Genomic DNA, 13,603 nt, shown 5'->3' with positions numbered 1-13,603 from the left:
AAAAGGGGGATGGAGGAGGGAGCAAGAGGAAAAAAAGCTAAGAGGAGAGCAAGTGGTTTGGGAATCATCATTGGTCCTTTGCAACCTACTTGTTCCTCAATAACCTCCAAGTAGTTTTAATGGTCTGCCTTTCCCAAGTACTTCAAATGGTAGATAATATTGAAATGTTTGGCTATTGAAGAAGAAGAAGAAATCTTGGATTGAGAGACAACAGCTTTGGGAAATGGCATTGCATTTTCTTTCTTCTTGAAGATTGGTCTTAGTCAATATTTTTGCTGTCATCATAGTAAAAAAGGATGGAACCCGAATACAACACTCAGTAAGTGAATTCTGATGTATGAAGGGTCAAAGAATATTCCTTAAAACCATCAAAATACATACTAAAATGTCCATTATTACAACTTTTAACCTAACAATTTTCAGCACATGCTCTAATTTTCAGAGATTTCACTGTAATTTCATAGTTGTGAACTACATATATTCTAAGAATATCATGGCCTACCACTTAAAAAGACCAAATGTACATACCTCTTTCTATATTGGGTTGGAAATCAACAAATATTTAGATAAGGGTGGGGTAGACCTCCATTGTGAAATTTGATGTCATAAAACAGTACTGCATAGTGGTAATGATCCAAACTCAAAGCTATGAAGACTTAGGTTGAAACTCTTCCTCTTTCACATACTTGTTATATGATCTTGGGTAAAATACTTAAGCTCCGCATGCTCTCTGCAAATATCTAAGAATGCATGTTACAGACAAAGTACTGATTTGCATTGGATAGAGGACCTTTCATTATCTGGGAATTCCCCTTACCAAAAAAATCACAGATCCAGTCCCTATCCCTTTTCCCCTCCAAAACTACTGTGAACCAAATCCTACCTGAGAAATCTCACAGAAATTATAGGGTCTCTAAGGATAAAACACAGGAACTCCTAATAGGAAACCATAACTATGCTAATATGTTCCTTAGGATACATAAAGAACTGTGTCAAATGGGAGAGAAGAGGTCATAAGAGCATAGATTTAGAGCTTTAAGCGGCCTAAGAGATCATGTAGCTTGGTTTCCCTGTCATTTTATAATTCCTGAGGCACAAGATAAATTAAATGACTGGCCCAAAGTCACACACAAAGAGTAAACAGCATAACCAGGATTAAATCCTGAGCTCTGTGGCTATAAAACCATGTCTTGGCCTTGCAACATTCTGGGAAAGCTACTGGCACAAGACTGATGAAATCAAGTATCACATCATCTTTGAAATCAATATCACACATGTTGTCTGTCCCTACTAGTTAGATTACTTTCCTCTTCTCCCCTCTCATAAATTGGAATTCATTGCCCAGAATCTAGCAATTAAGCAGAGAATATAACTATTATGCATCCGTACAATTCTGGGAACAGACAAGAAAACAACAAACACCTTAAAATTCTTGAATTATTAAACATTTACATGTTTAAATAACCATAATCATTTTAATATTGTCCATGGGGTTCCTTGTTAAAATATTGGACTAGCTTGTCATTTCCTTCTCCAGTGGATCACCATTTGTTAGAATATTCACTATGGCCTGTCCATCTTGGATGCTTTCACAGCATATCTTGAAGTTTCATTGAGCTACACAAACTGTTCATCCATGACAATGCAATGATCAATTGAAGGAGCTATGACACTAGAAGATAACCTCTTAGGTCAGAAGGTGTCCAACACATTACTGGGGAAGAGTAGAGCACAACTACAAATTGTTCTAGAAAGAATGAAGCAGCTTGGCCAAAACCAAAAGGGAACTCAGCTGCAGGTGCATAATGTTACTAAAGGAAAATCTGATGCTATAAAGATCATATTATAAAGGAACCTGGAATGTAAGATCTATAAAGTAAGGTAAGCTAGATGTGATTGAACAGTAGATGGAAAGATTAAAGATCAATATCTTGGGTGTCAGTGAACTTGAATAAATGGGAATGAGTGAATTGAATTCAGATGATCACTACATATACTACCATGGGCAAGAATCTCTTAGAAGAAATGGAATATTCTTCATACTCAATAAAAGGGTAAGAAAATCAGTAAGGCAGTATAAAATTAAAATTGGCATAATGATATTCAGATGTAAGACAAGTTGTTCAACATCACTTCAACCACTGATGCCAAAGGGGCCAAAGTTGCTCAGTTTTATGAAAACCTATATGTTATAAAAATTACACCCCCCCCCAAAAAATGGATGCCATATTCTCCATAGGAGATTGGAATGCTAATGTGGGAAATCAAAAGATAATTGGAATAACAGGCAAGTCTAGCATTGGAGTAAAAAATGAATCAAACCAGAGACTCATAGAATTTTGTCAAGATAACTCACTGGTCATAAAAAATACTTATTTTTCAACAATCCAAAAGGCAACTCTTAATATGGACATCACCAAATGGTCAATATTGATATGAGATTGATTATAAACATTGCAGCTAATGGTGGGGATGTTCTTTGTAGTCAAATAAAACCAGACCTGGGGCTGACTGGGGCTTATATCATGAGCTTCCTATTGCAATATTCAGAATTAAATTGAAGAAAGGACCAAAAGTTAGAACTGAACACAGAACAACTGATTGGTTTAAGATTGGGAAAAGAGTACAAGAAGATTTTTTTATTGTCTATTTTTGCCAAGAAAACACCATGGACCATGTATTTAAATTATATGCAGAATACATCATACAAAAATGCATCAGAAGTTGGAATTAAGGTAGTCAGGATTTGCAAATGATACTACTTTGATGGCAGAAAGTGAAGAAGAATTGAGAAGTCTCTGGATGAGGATGAAAGAAGAGAATGTAAAATATGACTTGAAATTTAACATTAAAAAATAACTAAAGGGGCAGCTAGGTGGTGCAGTGGATAAAGCACTGGCCCTGGATTCAGGAGTACCTGAGTTCAAATCCGGCCTCAGACACTTGACACTTACTAGCTGTGTGACCCTGGGCAGGTCACTTAGCCCCCATTGCCCCGCAAAAAAAATAAAAATAAAAAAAAAAAAACTAAGATCATAGTAATTGGTTCCATCACTTCCTGGCAAGTAGAAAGAGAAAAAAATGGAAGCAGTGTCACATTTTATATTCCTGGGCTCAAAGATCCTTGTAGTTGATGACTACAGCCATGAAATTAAAAGATGTTTGCTCCTTGAAAGAAAAGCTATGACAAAACTGGACAACATATTAAAAAGCAGAGACATCATCTTGCTAACAAAGGATTGCATAATTAAAGCAATAGTTATTGCAGTAGTGATGTATAGCCGTGAGAGTTGAACTATAAGGAAAGCTAAGCACTGCAGAATTGACACTTCTGAATTGTGGTCCTGAAGAAGATTTTTGAGAGTCCCTTGGACAGGAAGGAGGTCAAATCAGTCAATACTTAAAGAAATTAATTTGGACTACTTACTGGAAGAACAAATACTGAAGCAGAAGCTTAAATGTTTTGGCCACATAATGAGAAAAGAGGACTCATTGGAAATGACCCTAATGGTGGGAACCATTGAAGACAAAAGGAAAAATGGATGACAGAGGATAAAATGGACAGATAGTATTATGGAAACAATGAATGTGAGCTTGGATAGATCTCAGGAGATAGTGAAGAATATAAAGGATTGGTATGCTATAGTTCATGGGATCTTGAAGAGTCAGACATGACTGAATAAATGAACAAAACAAGACCATAATCATACCAATGTAAAGTTAATACTAGAGCTATAAAATGAAATCATTCATCATTTCTTTTTCTTTTTTGTTTTTTTGGTGAGGCAATAAGAGTTAAGTAACTTGCCCAGGGTCACACAGCTAGTAAGTGTCAAGTGTCTGAGACTGGATTTGAACTAAGGTCCCCCTGAATTCAGGGCCCGTGCTTTATCCACTGAGCCATCTAGCTGCCCCCATTCATTATTTCTTAAATAATTATTAATTGAAAGGCCATTGAATGGTAATAACTTCCCCAAAACTTCCTCTCCCTCCCCCCTACACCCATTAGTCTTGTTTGTGATTTCATTGCTATAGAGAATTACTGGTAAGGAAACTTCTTATACCATTGGATAGTTGAAACTGTTTTTAGAGGCTCCTGAGAATGAGTGGTGAAGTGATTAATCCAGGATCAGTATAATTTACTTTTATTTTGAATTTTCATTGTCTATAGGTGTCAAATATTATGTAATTAATCTATTATATAATTTATATGGAATAACATATAGTTATTGTGTATTATAATACACATAAAATATAAATTATCTATAAATAGTAAAAATTACTAACTTGGTGTGTTACTTATATTATTAGTTTACTTAGACTATAACTATTTTGGCTAGCTTTCCCTATGGCCAATCATAGAATTAAAGATAACAATGCCTTTGAAAACAGTCATATTAGGGAGGCAGAATGGAAGAGTGGAACAAGTTCTGACTCCTGTCCAAGACCTCGGATCACATATTGCTTTCTAATTTCTATGTGCACTTAAAGAAGTCATTTTTCTATCCTAGGCCTCAGTTCCCTCATCTATAAAGTGTATGGGTTGATATAGAGGACTTTTTTTTTTTTTTAGTGAGGCAATTGGGGTTAAGTGACTTGCCCAGGGTCACACAGCTAGATATAGAGGACTTTTGAAGTCATTTACCATGCTCCATTTATGGTCTTACAATTAATTAATTCTGTAATTAGAAAGTAAATGATGAAGTAGAAGTTAAACCAGCAAAAAAAAAAAAAAAAAGCATGTGACATCTCTAAAACAGATTTCTTAAATTTTCTTTTAAGATGAAATACATTTTTATTCCTTGATGGAGGCTACAAAAATGTAGTAATTTGAGATTTCTTTACACAGGTCTGACTAATGACTTGAAATGAAATGGCTATGCAGGGGAAATGATAAATTATCTGGAGCAAAATGCAGCTTGAAACCTAAACATGTGTTTATAGTCACTGCTCTGGGATGGCTGCCAAACGGGGCATTTTGCTTTTAACAAGTTGTGCTGGAGTGATTCTGTTTTTTGTATATCAACAAACAAACAAAGGGCCTCCAGAAATAGTCAAGGTTCATGAGAATATCCATTCACTTGTTGGCTGACTTGCTAGCTCTTCAGTGGCATAGCCTTGAATTCTGAATGAAACTCCATTGGTTTACACTAGAAAGGGAAGACTGAAAGCTTAGTATAGAGGAAAGTGTACTGACTGAAATCAGTGAGTCTGAGTTCAAATCCTAATTGCAACATTTATTTTGCGTGGGACTTTTGTCAAGTCTTTTGATATCCCTAATCCTCAGTTCTCTATCTGTAAAATGGGCAGGGAGAAGGGGAGGAAATTGCACTAGATGGAACTTTTAGATTCATTCTATTTTTCAGCTCTAGCCATGTCTACTGGATGTATCCTATGCCTGGAATGGTTTCTCTCCTTTTTTCAGCTTCTTGAATTTCCTTTTCTTTCCTCTTTCAAATCTCAGCTAACATACTACTTTCTATATGAGAAAGTCTTTCCCCAAACCTCTTAAATCTAGTGTCTCCTCTCTGTTAATTATTTCCTATTAATCTGGAATATACCTTGTTTGCACATAACTGTTTGCATGTTGTTTCCCCCATTAGACTGGGAACTCCTCATGGGAAGGGACTCTCTTTCGCCTTTCTTTGTATACCTAGAATTTAGCTTGGTGCCTTGAAAAATAGCAGGTAGTTAATAAATGCTTATTATTGGCAGACTTATTATCGACTATTAGCAGAACACAAGAAACATTTATTTATATATGCATACATATATATGTGACATATATGTACATATAATTATATATAAGTAAATGTGTTTAATATACATAAATTCACATATATGCACAGATATTATTTATGTGTATATATGTATATTTGTAAATGTGAAAAATACAATTATGGTGCAGTTAGATATCAATAGAACTTAGAGTAAAGAAGATATGAATTCACATCCTGATTCAGACACTTACTATTTGTGTGACTCTGGGCAAGACACTTAACCTCTATTTGCCTCAGTTCCTTATTTGTAAGATGGGGACATGTAAGAGAAGGAAATGATAAACCATCCTGGTATTTTTGCCAAGAACACACCATGGACAAAGTTATCAGGGTCATGTATAGTTGAAAACAAATGAATAACAACAATATATAGATATCTAGATATTTCTTTCTATATAAATCTAGATATCTAGATATAGATATATCTCCATTAAGTGATCAATCAATCAATATGGTAGATATAGTACATACGGTAGTTTGGAAAGGAGGGCATTCCTACATAGTAAATTGAATGTTGAGTATAAAAGTAAGTTGTGCATTTTCTTCCTTGTATGGCATTTTAGTGATACTAAAGAATTACAACATGTTTATGTTATGACCTAGGCTCTTGATGTTAAACTTATTGATGTAGCAGAAGACATAGAAGTATAGGTGCTTGAATTCAGAGAGGAGAATTTCAGAGTTCAGAATATTAGAGATGGAACTGCATGAGGTGATTGTAATGTCTGTGGTTGACTGAGAACGAGTGGTAATGAGAGTTGAAGATGATAAACTGGGAGGACATTGTGTGTTAGAAAGATCAGCAACACATTCAAGTCACTAAGGCAGTTGGCAATGCTTAAGTGGAGATGATCACTTTATGTCCTCAAATATCTGTAGAAGGAGATATATTTTGGAAGTAAGTAGATGACACTGAAAAGTATCTGGACAGAGTCATAGAGTTGATGCCATACACCTTGTGGGCAAAGACTTTTGTTTTCCATCTTTGTACGTAAAATATTTACATCTAGCACAGTACTTATAATACAAAGTAAATATTTGTTGAATATTTTATGATAATGTGTATGTGTATGCTTCTATATATTCTTATATATATAATATGTATCAATACATCTAACTATCTATCATCTATCTGTATGTCTATCATCTATCATCTATCTCTCTATCTATGTTCCTGCTCTTTTTTGTTCACCAGAACAGTATTTCATCAATTGCATCTGGGTTCTGCTTAGCTAAATTTTGGCTTGAATCACTGACCCATTACATAAAGAACTATCCACACTAAATCCCCACAGGCTAAAGAAATGCTCTCTCACCAAATACACACAGAGGGACTCAAAGGGCAAACACATTTTTTGTTACTAAGGGTGATCCCCTTATCTCCCCACTAATAGTCCATGTTGGAGTGCTGGCTATAAAGTTGTAGAAACATCATGGTTAAAAAAAAATAAGAAGTGTCTGGATTGACCTCTTAGCTCATTTTTGGGAAATGAAGGACTTCATTGTAGTATCATATGACATTATAGCAGAAAGGGACCTGAGAAGTTATCTAATCTCACCTTCCACTATTCCAGGAATTCTGTCTAAAGCATCATGTACAAATGACTTAGGTATAATGATTTCTTAATGACTTCAATTATCATTTCTCTGACTTCCTTATATAAGACACTGTACCTAACTACCATTACACTATATTTTTGTCCTCTCCCATTAAAAGACAAATTCCTTGGTAGATGGAATTGTCTTTCTTGCTTCTGTTTGTATTTCTAGAGCTTACCACAGTAATTGGCAACTAGCAAGCCCTTAATATATGTTTTTTAGTCATTCATTCATAATCCAAGAGTGGCTTTAAGAGATGGAGAAGACTATTCACTTGGAGAGAGAGAGAGTCATTACACTTAAAAAAATGTTTTAAATACAAAATATTTGCTTTATGGGTTGTTTCAGGTAGTCTTGACAAGTTTATTCACAACCCATGTTTTTATGTAGTTAGAATAGTAAGGAGTATTTTTCCCCTCACAGCATGTAGGAACATGATTTTTCTGGTTACTTTCCCTGTCTAAATCACCAGCAGGTGACTTGGCAAACACCCCAAGGCTATTACTCTACTGGTAAGTTATATCATGTGACAGTCGTGGTCTAAGGTTAGAAATGTTTTCTTGGATAATCACAATGCCAGTGCTCCCTCTCCCCTCCAAAAGGGATAAAAGATTTTAAAAAGCCACATGTCCTCCAGCACCTTCTCATTTCTCTCCATGATAATATTGCATGTGACAATTACATGTCACTAACATTTGACATCTTGTTTCTGCAGTGACAAACATGACTCACTGGCTGTATGACAATCTAAGCTCAACCACAGTGATCATTGAAAATAAAAGGTCAGGCCGAGAAATGCTATGGATTTCTTCCCACTGCATTTTTCTTGAAGCTAATTGTGATTTAACAACATCTCATCAGTTTAGGTCACTGGCTCTATTCACTCATATCTAGAGTTCAAATTAGCTCATGTATTTGTAGCAGCAAGAAGATTAAATTCACATCCAGAAGTTATTTTAATATGACATGAATGATTACAGTCATAGTTGACTCTACTTCAAGTATCATTTGAATGGGGATAGGGGAATGAGAAGGCAGTATATTCTCTACTGAGTCCCTGTCTTAATCCTTCTTTGAGGATTAGCTCACATTTGCTCAGATCAAGGTGTTAACATTTTTTTTAAATCTTTGGTGGGGAAAAATCATTGCTACCACCTCCCATAAACTCAGAAACATTTATTAAACCACGAAGCATGGAAATGATCCTTTGAGAATGGTGCCTCAGCAGGGCAATCCAGTCACTCAACACTTCTGTGCAATAAATGATTTCCCAAGTATTATCTTTCCCAAAGCTATCATCGAAATCCCAGGCTATAACTTTTAGATTATGAAAGATTCCAAACTTAAACTGTAGCTTTAGAATGTAAGCTTCAGAGCACAGGTGCCTTAATCACCACCTATTCTCTTCAACATATACAATGTTTACAAGCAAGTAGCAGAGTGGATTGAGTACTGTTGAAGTAAAAAAAAAAAATTCAGATTTGAATCCTGTTTCTGATACTTACTAACTCAGTCACGCAGGAAAAGTCACTTAACCTCTGCTTGATTTGGACAACTCTGTGGGATTGAATTATTAAGTCACAGACTTGTTGCCTACTTTGATGAGATAACAAGTCCTTCAAATAGTCTCTTCTTAAAGAATGTGGCTAGACTGTACATACCCTTTGATCCAGCAATACCACTACTAGGGATGTATCCCAAAGAGGGCATAAGAAAAGGTAAAGGACACACAAGTCCAAAATATCTATAGCAGCTCTTTTTGTGGTAGCAAAGAATTGGAAATTGAGGGAATGTCCATCAATTGGGGAATGGCTGAACAAGCTGTGGTATATGAATGTAATGGAATACTATTGTGTTATAAGAAATGATGGGGGAGGGCGGCAGCTAGGTGGCACAGTGGATAAAGCACCAGCCCTGGAGTCAGGAGGACCGGAGTTCAAATCCGGCCCCAGACATTTGACATTTACTAGATGTGTTACCCTGGGAAAGTCACTTAACCCCAATTGCCTCAGAAAAAACAAAGAAACAACAACAACAACAATTTAAAAAAAAGAAACAAAAGAAACAAACAAAAAAAGAAATAATGAATAGGCAGATTTCAGAAAAACTCTGAAATATATGAACTGATGCTAAATGAATTGAGCAGAACCAGAACATTGTACTTATAATAACAGCAACATTCTGTGATGGTCCACTATGGGTTCTGAATACAAATCAAAGCATACTATTTAAACTTTTTTTTCTTTCTCGTGTTTTTCCCCTTTTCTTCTGATTCTTATTTCACAGCATGACTAATGTGGAATTATGTTTTAAAAAAAGGAAAAAAAATGGCTAGAGGGGCATGAGACTAATTTTCATATATATCTAGTAGAATCATCATAAATTATTTCATCACCAAAGCAACATAGGCATACATTCACAAAGACGTCGAGTCTGTAAAATTAAGCTGAAACTTTCAAGAGAGTATGATTCCAAGAAGTGAAGGATTATTGCAAGAATAGCTTTTTTTAAAAAACAGAAGGAACAGGGGCAGCTAGGTGGCTCAGTGGATATAACACCGGCCCTGGATTCAGGAGGACCTGAGTTCAAATCTGGCCTCTGACAAACGTACTAGCTGTGTGACCCTGGGCAACTCACTTAACCCCAATTGCCTCACCAAAAACACCCCCCAAAAAACATAAGGAACTATGAGGAAGTGAGGAAAGTCAGTATTATGTTCTATAAACCCGGTAAAAAAAAATTGAGGCTAACCCTACACTCTTAGCATCTAACACCAAGGCCTATTTACAGTGTTCAAATTATTAAGGACAATGCCCATTTTGCGAAGTTTAACTAAAAGGGTCTTAGAATACTCGAGTTTTTCGAGGTTCCTGAAACTAAGGATGACAGTTTTAATTCATGCTATTATACTAAGAAAATATTCAGTCTGCTGTTTTTGTTTGTTTGGTGATGCTATTCCTTTCTTTTACTTTAAATCATATGCTTTGTATGTGGAGATATCTGGAACCTTCATGGAAAAATCCTGAGGTTTAATTCAACCATTCAATGGGTGGGAAAATGAAAGGACATGTAGGGCTTCAGCAATTTCAACTGTTACTTAGCAAAGGTCCAGAACCAGACAGTGGGGCTATACAAAATAAGTAGCTGAGATCTAGTAAGCTTGAGTGGCCCAAATGAGACTGGAGTCAGGGAAGAGGATATGGGACCAGTAATAGAATCTTTCCCCATTTCCTCTCTTACTCTCCAAATAGGAAGCTGAATGCTCCAATAGTTAATTTACTCACTGCAGACTGCCAGATTCCCTTTGAATGCTAGAAGCTTTAGCATTTGTTCTAGGAGGAGAATTTGGTTTTGAATCCTTTGAAATGTGATGAAAATATTGCTCAACATAAACCTGAGTTGTGTGTTGTATTTTATTATTGATTATTTATATAGATGAAAAAGAGGAAGAGGGATTAAAAGAGAAAGGGCAGGAAAGTACAAAGAAAGAGAGAGAGAGAGAGAAGAAAGAGAGAAGGAAATAAAGGAGGAGAAGATTCCATTTCATCATTCCCTGTTTTGAAAAAAAAAAAAGATATTTGTTAAAAAAAAAGTCTGAAAGTAATTAATTTGTAGTATTTTACGACCATTGTAGCAATGAGGAAAGCCTTTGTTATCCTATGTAAACCTGGAAAGAATTTGAAGTTAAGATACTACTTGTAAAATCTATGCCAACTCCCCCTCCCCCTCAAGTAAAAGTTCAGAAGCATGAGGTAGCCTTTTGGGGAATTTGGTTTGAAAAGAAATCCATAAATCCATGAAAGGAGATGGAGTGAGTTGTTAATGAACCTTACCTCCACTCCCCACTTACTCAAAGCAAGGGAGGAACAATTCTTCTTGGCCTCCTCATACAGGTTCTACAAATCAACAGGCTATGGCAGTAAGAAAAAAATAAAGTAATATGATTCTACCCAAAAAGGAATTAACAAATAAATAATAACATAAATAAGAAAAGTGAGCAAACTACCATATTTTCCCATGGTCAGAACACATCAATAATATTATGTTCAGTTCTAAATGTAAACTGGAGCTCCCTGTGGGTGCAGGTAGGGAGCATGGTGGGAAACAACAAAACAGTGGAGTACCTTATGATCATGTCACACAATGATCAATTGATGGACATTTAGCTTAGAGAAAAGAAGACAGGGAAGCACAGACTTGCAAGTATTTAAAGGTCTGTCACAAGTGATAAGGAATAGAATTACTCTACTTGGTTTCAGAAGGCAGATTTGGAGGGGAAAATGGATGGAAGTTGTAGAGGTGAAGATTAAGGCTTAAAATAAGTGGGGGGAGGACAGTTCTAATAAGTAGAAGTGTGTTTCTACAAATGGCTTATTTCCATGAGATACTGTAATTCTTCATTCAAAATTTTCCAAGTAAAAACACCCAAGACATAGTGACTGGTGAAACAATGTTAATATAAAGGGAAGGTGTGTAGGAAAGCTGACTTTGCCCCAATATAGGGAGGTAAAATAGTGAACCTGTGTTCAAACATACAATGACCTCCTGTCACTGGTGGTATTATATAGAAGAAAGATAGGCACTTCTTGAGAATATTATAGATGAACCACATGGGTTAGGTAAGATTTAGGACTAAAATGCCCTCTGAGTTTGTAAATCTATGACTTGATATTTCTATATGCTTCCTTTCTTAGAAATGACAGCTTAGTATTTTCAAGTTTCTATACAAGATCATATGTGATCTTCTTAACAATTTTAATGGGAATCATAGAGGAGGCAACCATTGTACCTGCATTCCACAAACAAATATTAAAAATATAAGAACAGGGCTGATCACAGGTGTTTATAAGAAAAACATTTTTTTTAATTTGACAAATTTTATTTAAAATAATTTAAGAAAAATGCCAAGAAAAGTAAGGCTGGGGCAAGATAGTACCCTCCTGTTTGTCTCAGTTGGCTTATTTTTCAAAGATGAGAATTGTAAAATGCACAAAAAACAAAGAAATGTCCCAGTTTGTCCATTTAGTTAGAGGTTATTGCTTATGGTCTTAAAGAAGAGAAGCATAAGCCTGGCCTACACAGGTTGCTGCCCTGTTCACTGTGCTGGTATGGAATGATGGCCTTTTTTCTTCTTGTTCTGAAGAGCCCCCAAATATCTTTCATTTCCAGGTGTACAAATGTCAGGGTTGTACCCCACCCCAATCCTGTATGAGGACTGATAACATTTCTTTACTCTATTTTAAAATTAAGGAAGAATAAAGAACTGCACATTTTAGGTGGGGTTTGTGGCCAGCTCATTCCTTTCCAAGGGTTGTATCATTTGCATACCATATTTTTAATACTATTTTATTTTTTCTCCAATTACATGTCAAGACAAATTTTAGCATTAATTTGTATAATATTTTGAATTCCAAATTGTTCATCCTTCCCTTCCCTTTTTTGAAAATGGTAGGCAATTTGATATAGGTTGTACATGTGTTGTCAGATAAAACATTTCCAAATTAGTCACAGTTGTTAAAGAACAAACAGATAAAAAAAAAACACCACAAAAATAATGAAGTGAAAAAATATGCATCTATCTGCATTCAGAGTACAATGATTCTTTATCTAGATGAGGATAGCATCTTCCTTTGTGAGTCCTTTGTCCTTGTCTCAGATCATTGTTTTGTTGGGAAGAGTTGTGTCATTCATAGTTGTTCATTGCACAATGTTGCTGATACTATACAACATGTTTTCCTGGTTTTGCTCATTTCAATATGCATTATCTCATACAAGACTTTCCATCTTTTTTTTTTTTCTGAAATCTGCCTTCTCACTATTTCTTCTTGCACAGTAGTATTCCATTATATTCATATACTATTTGTTCAGCCATTCCCCAGTTGATGGGCATTCCCTTAATTTCTAATATTTTGCCACCATGAAAAGGACTACATTAAACAGTTTTGCACATGTAGATGCTTTTTCTTTTTTTGTTATCTCTTTGGTATGCAGACCTAGTAGTGGCATTGCTGGCTCAAAGGCTATGCACAGTTCTATACTCTTTGGGCATGGTTCTAAATAGTTGGATCAGTTTATAACTCTACCAATACTGCATTAGTGTCCCAATTTTCCCACATCCTCTCCAATATTTACAATTTACCTTTTTTTGTCATATTAATTTATCTGATGGTGTGAGGTGGTACCTCAGAGTTTATATTTGCATTTCTCTAATCAAAAGTGATTTA

This window comes from Dromiciops gliroides, chromosome 4 (assembly GCF_019393635.1).
Source record: "Dromiciops gliroides isolate mDroGli1 chromosome 4, mDroGli1.pri, whole genome shotgun sequence".
Lineage (NCBI taxonomy): Eukaryota > Metazoa > Chordata > Mammalia > Microbiotheria > Microbiotheriidae > Dromiciops > Dromiciops gliroides.
Note: the sequence above shows the minus strand (reverse complement) of the source record.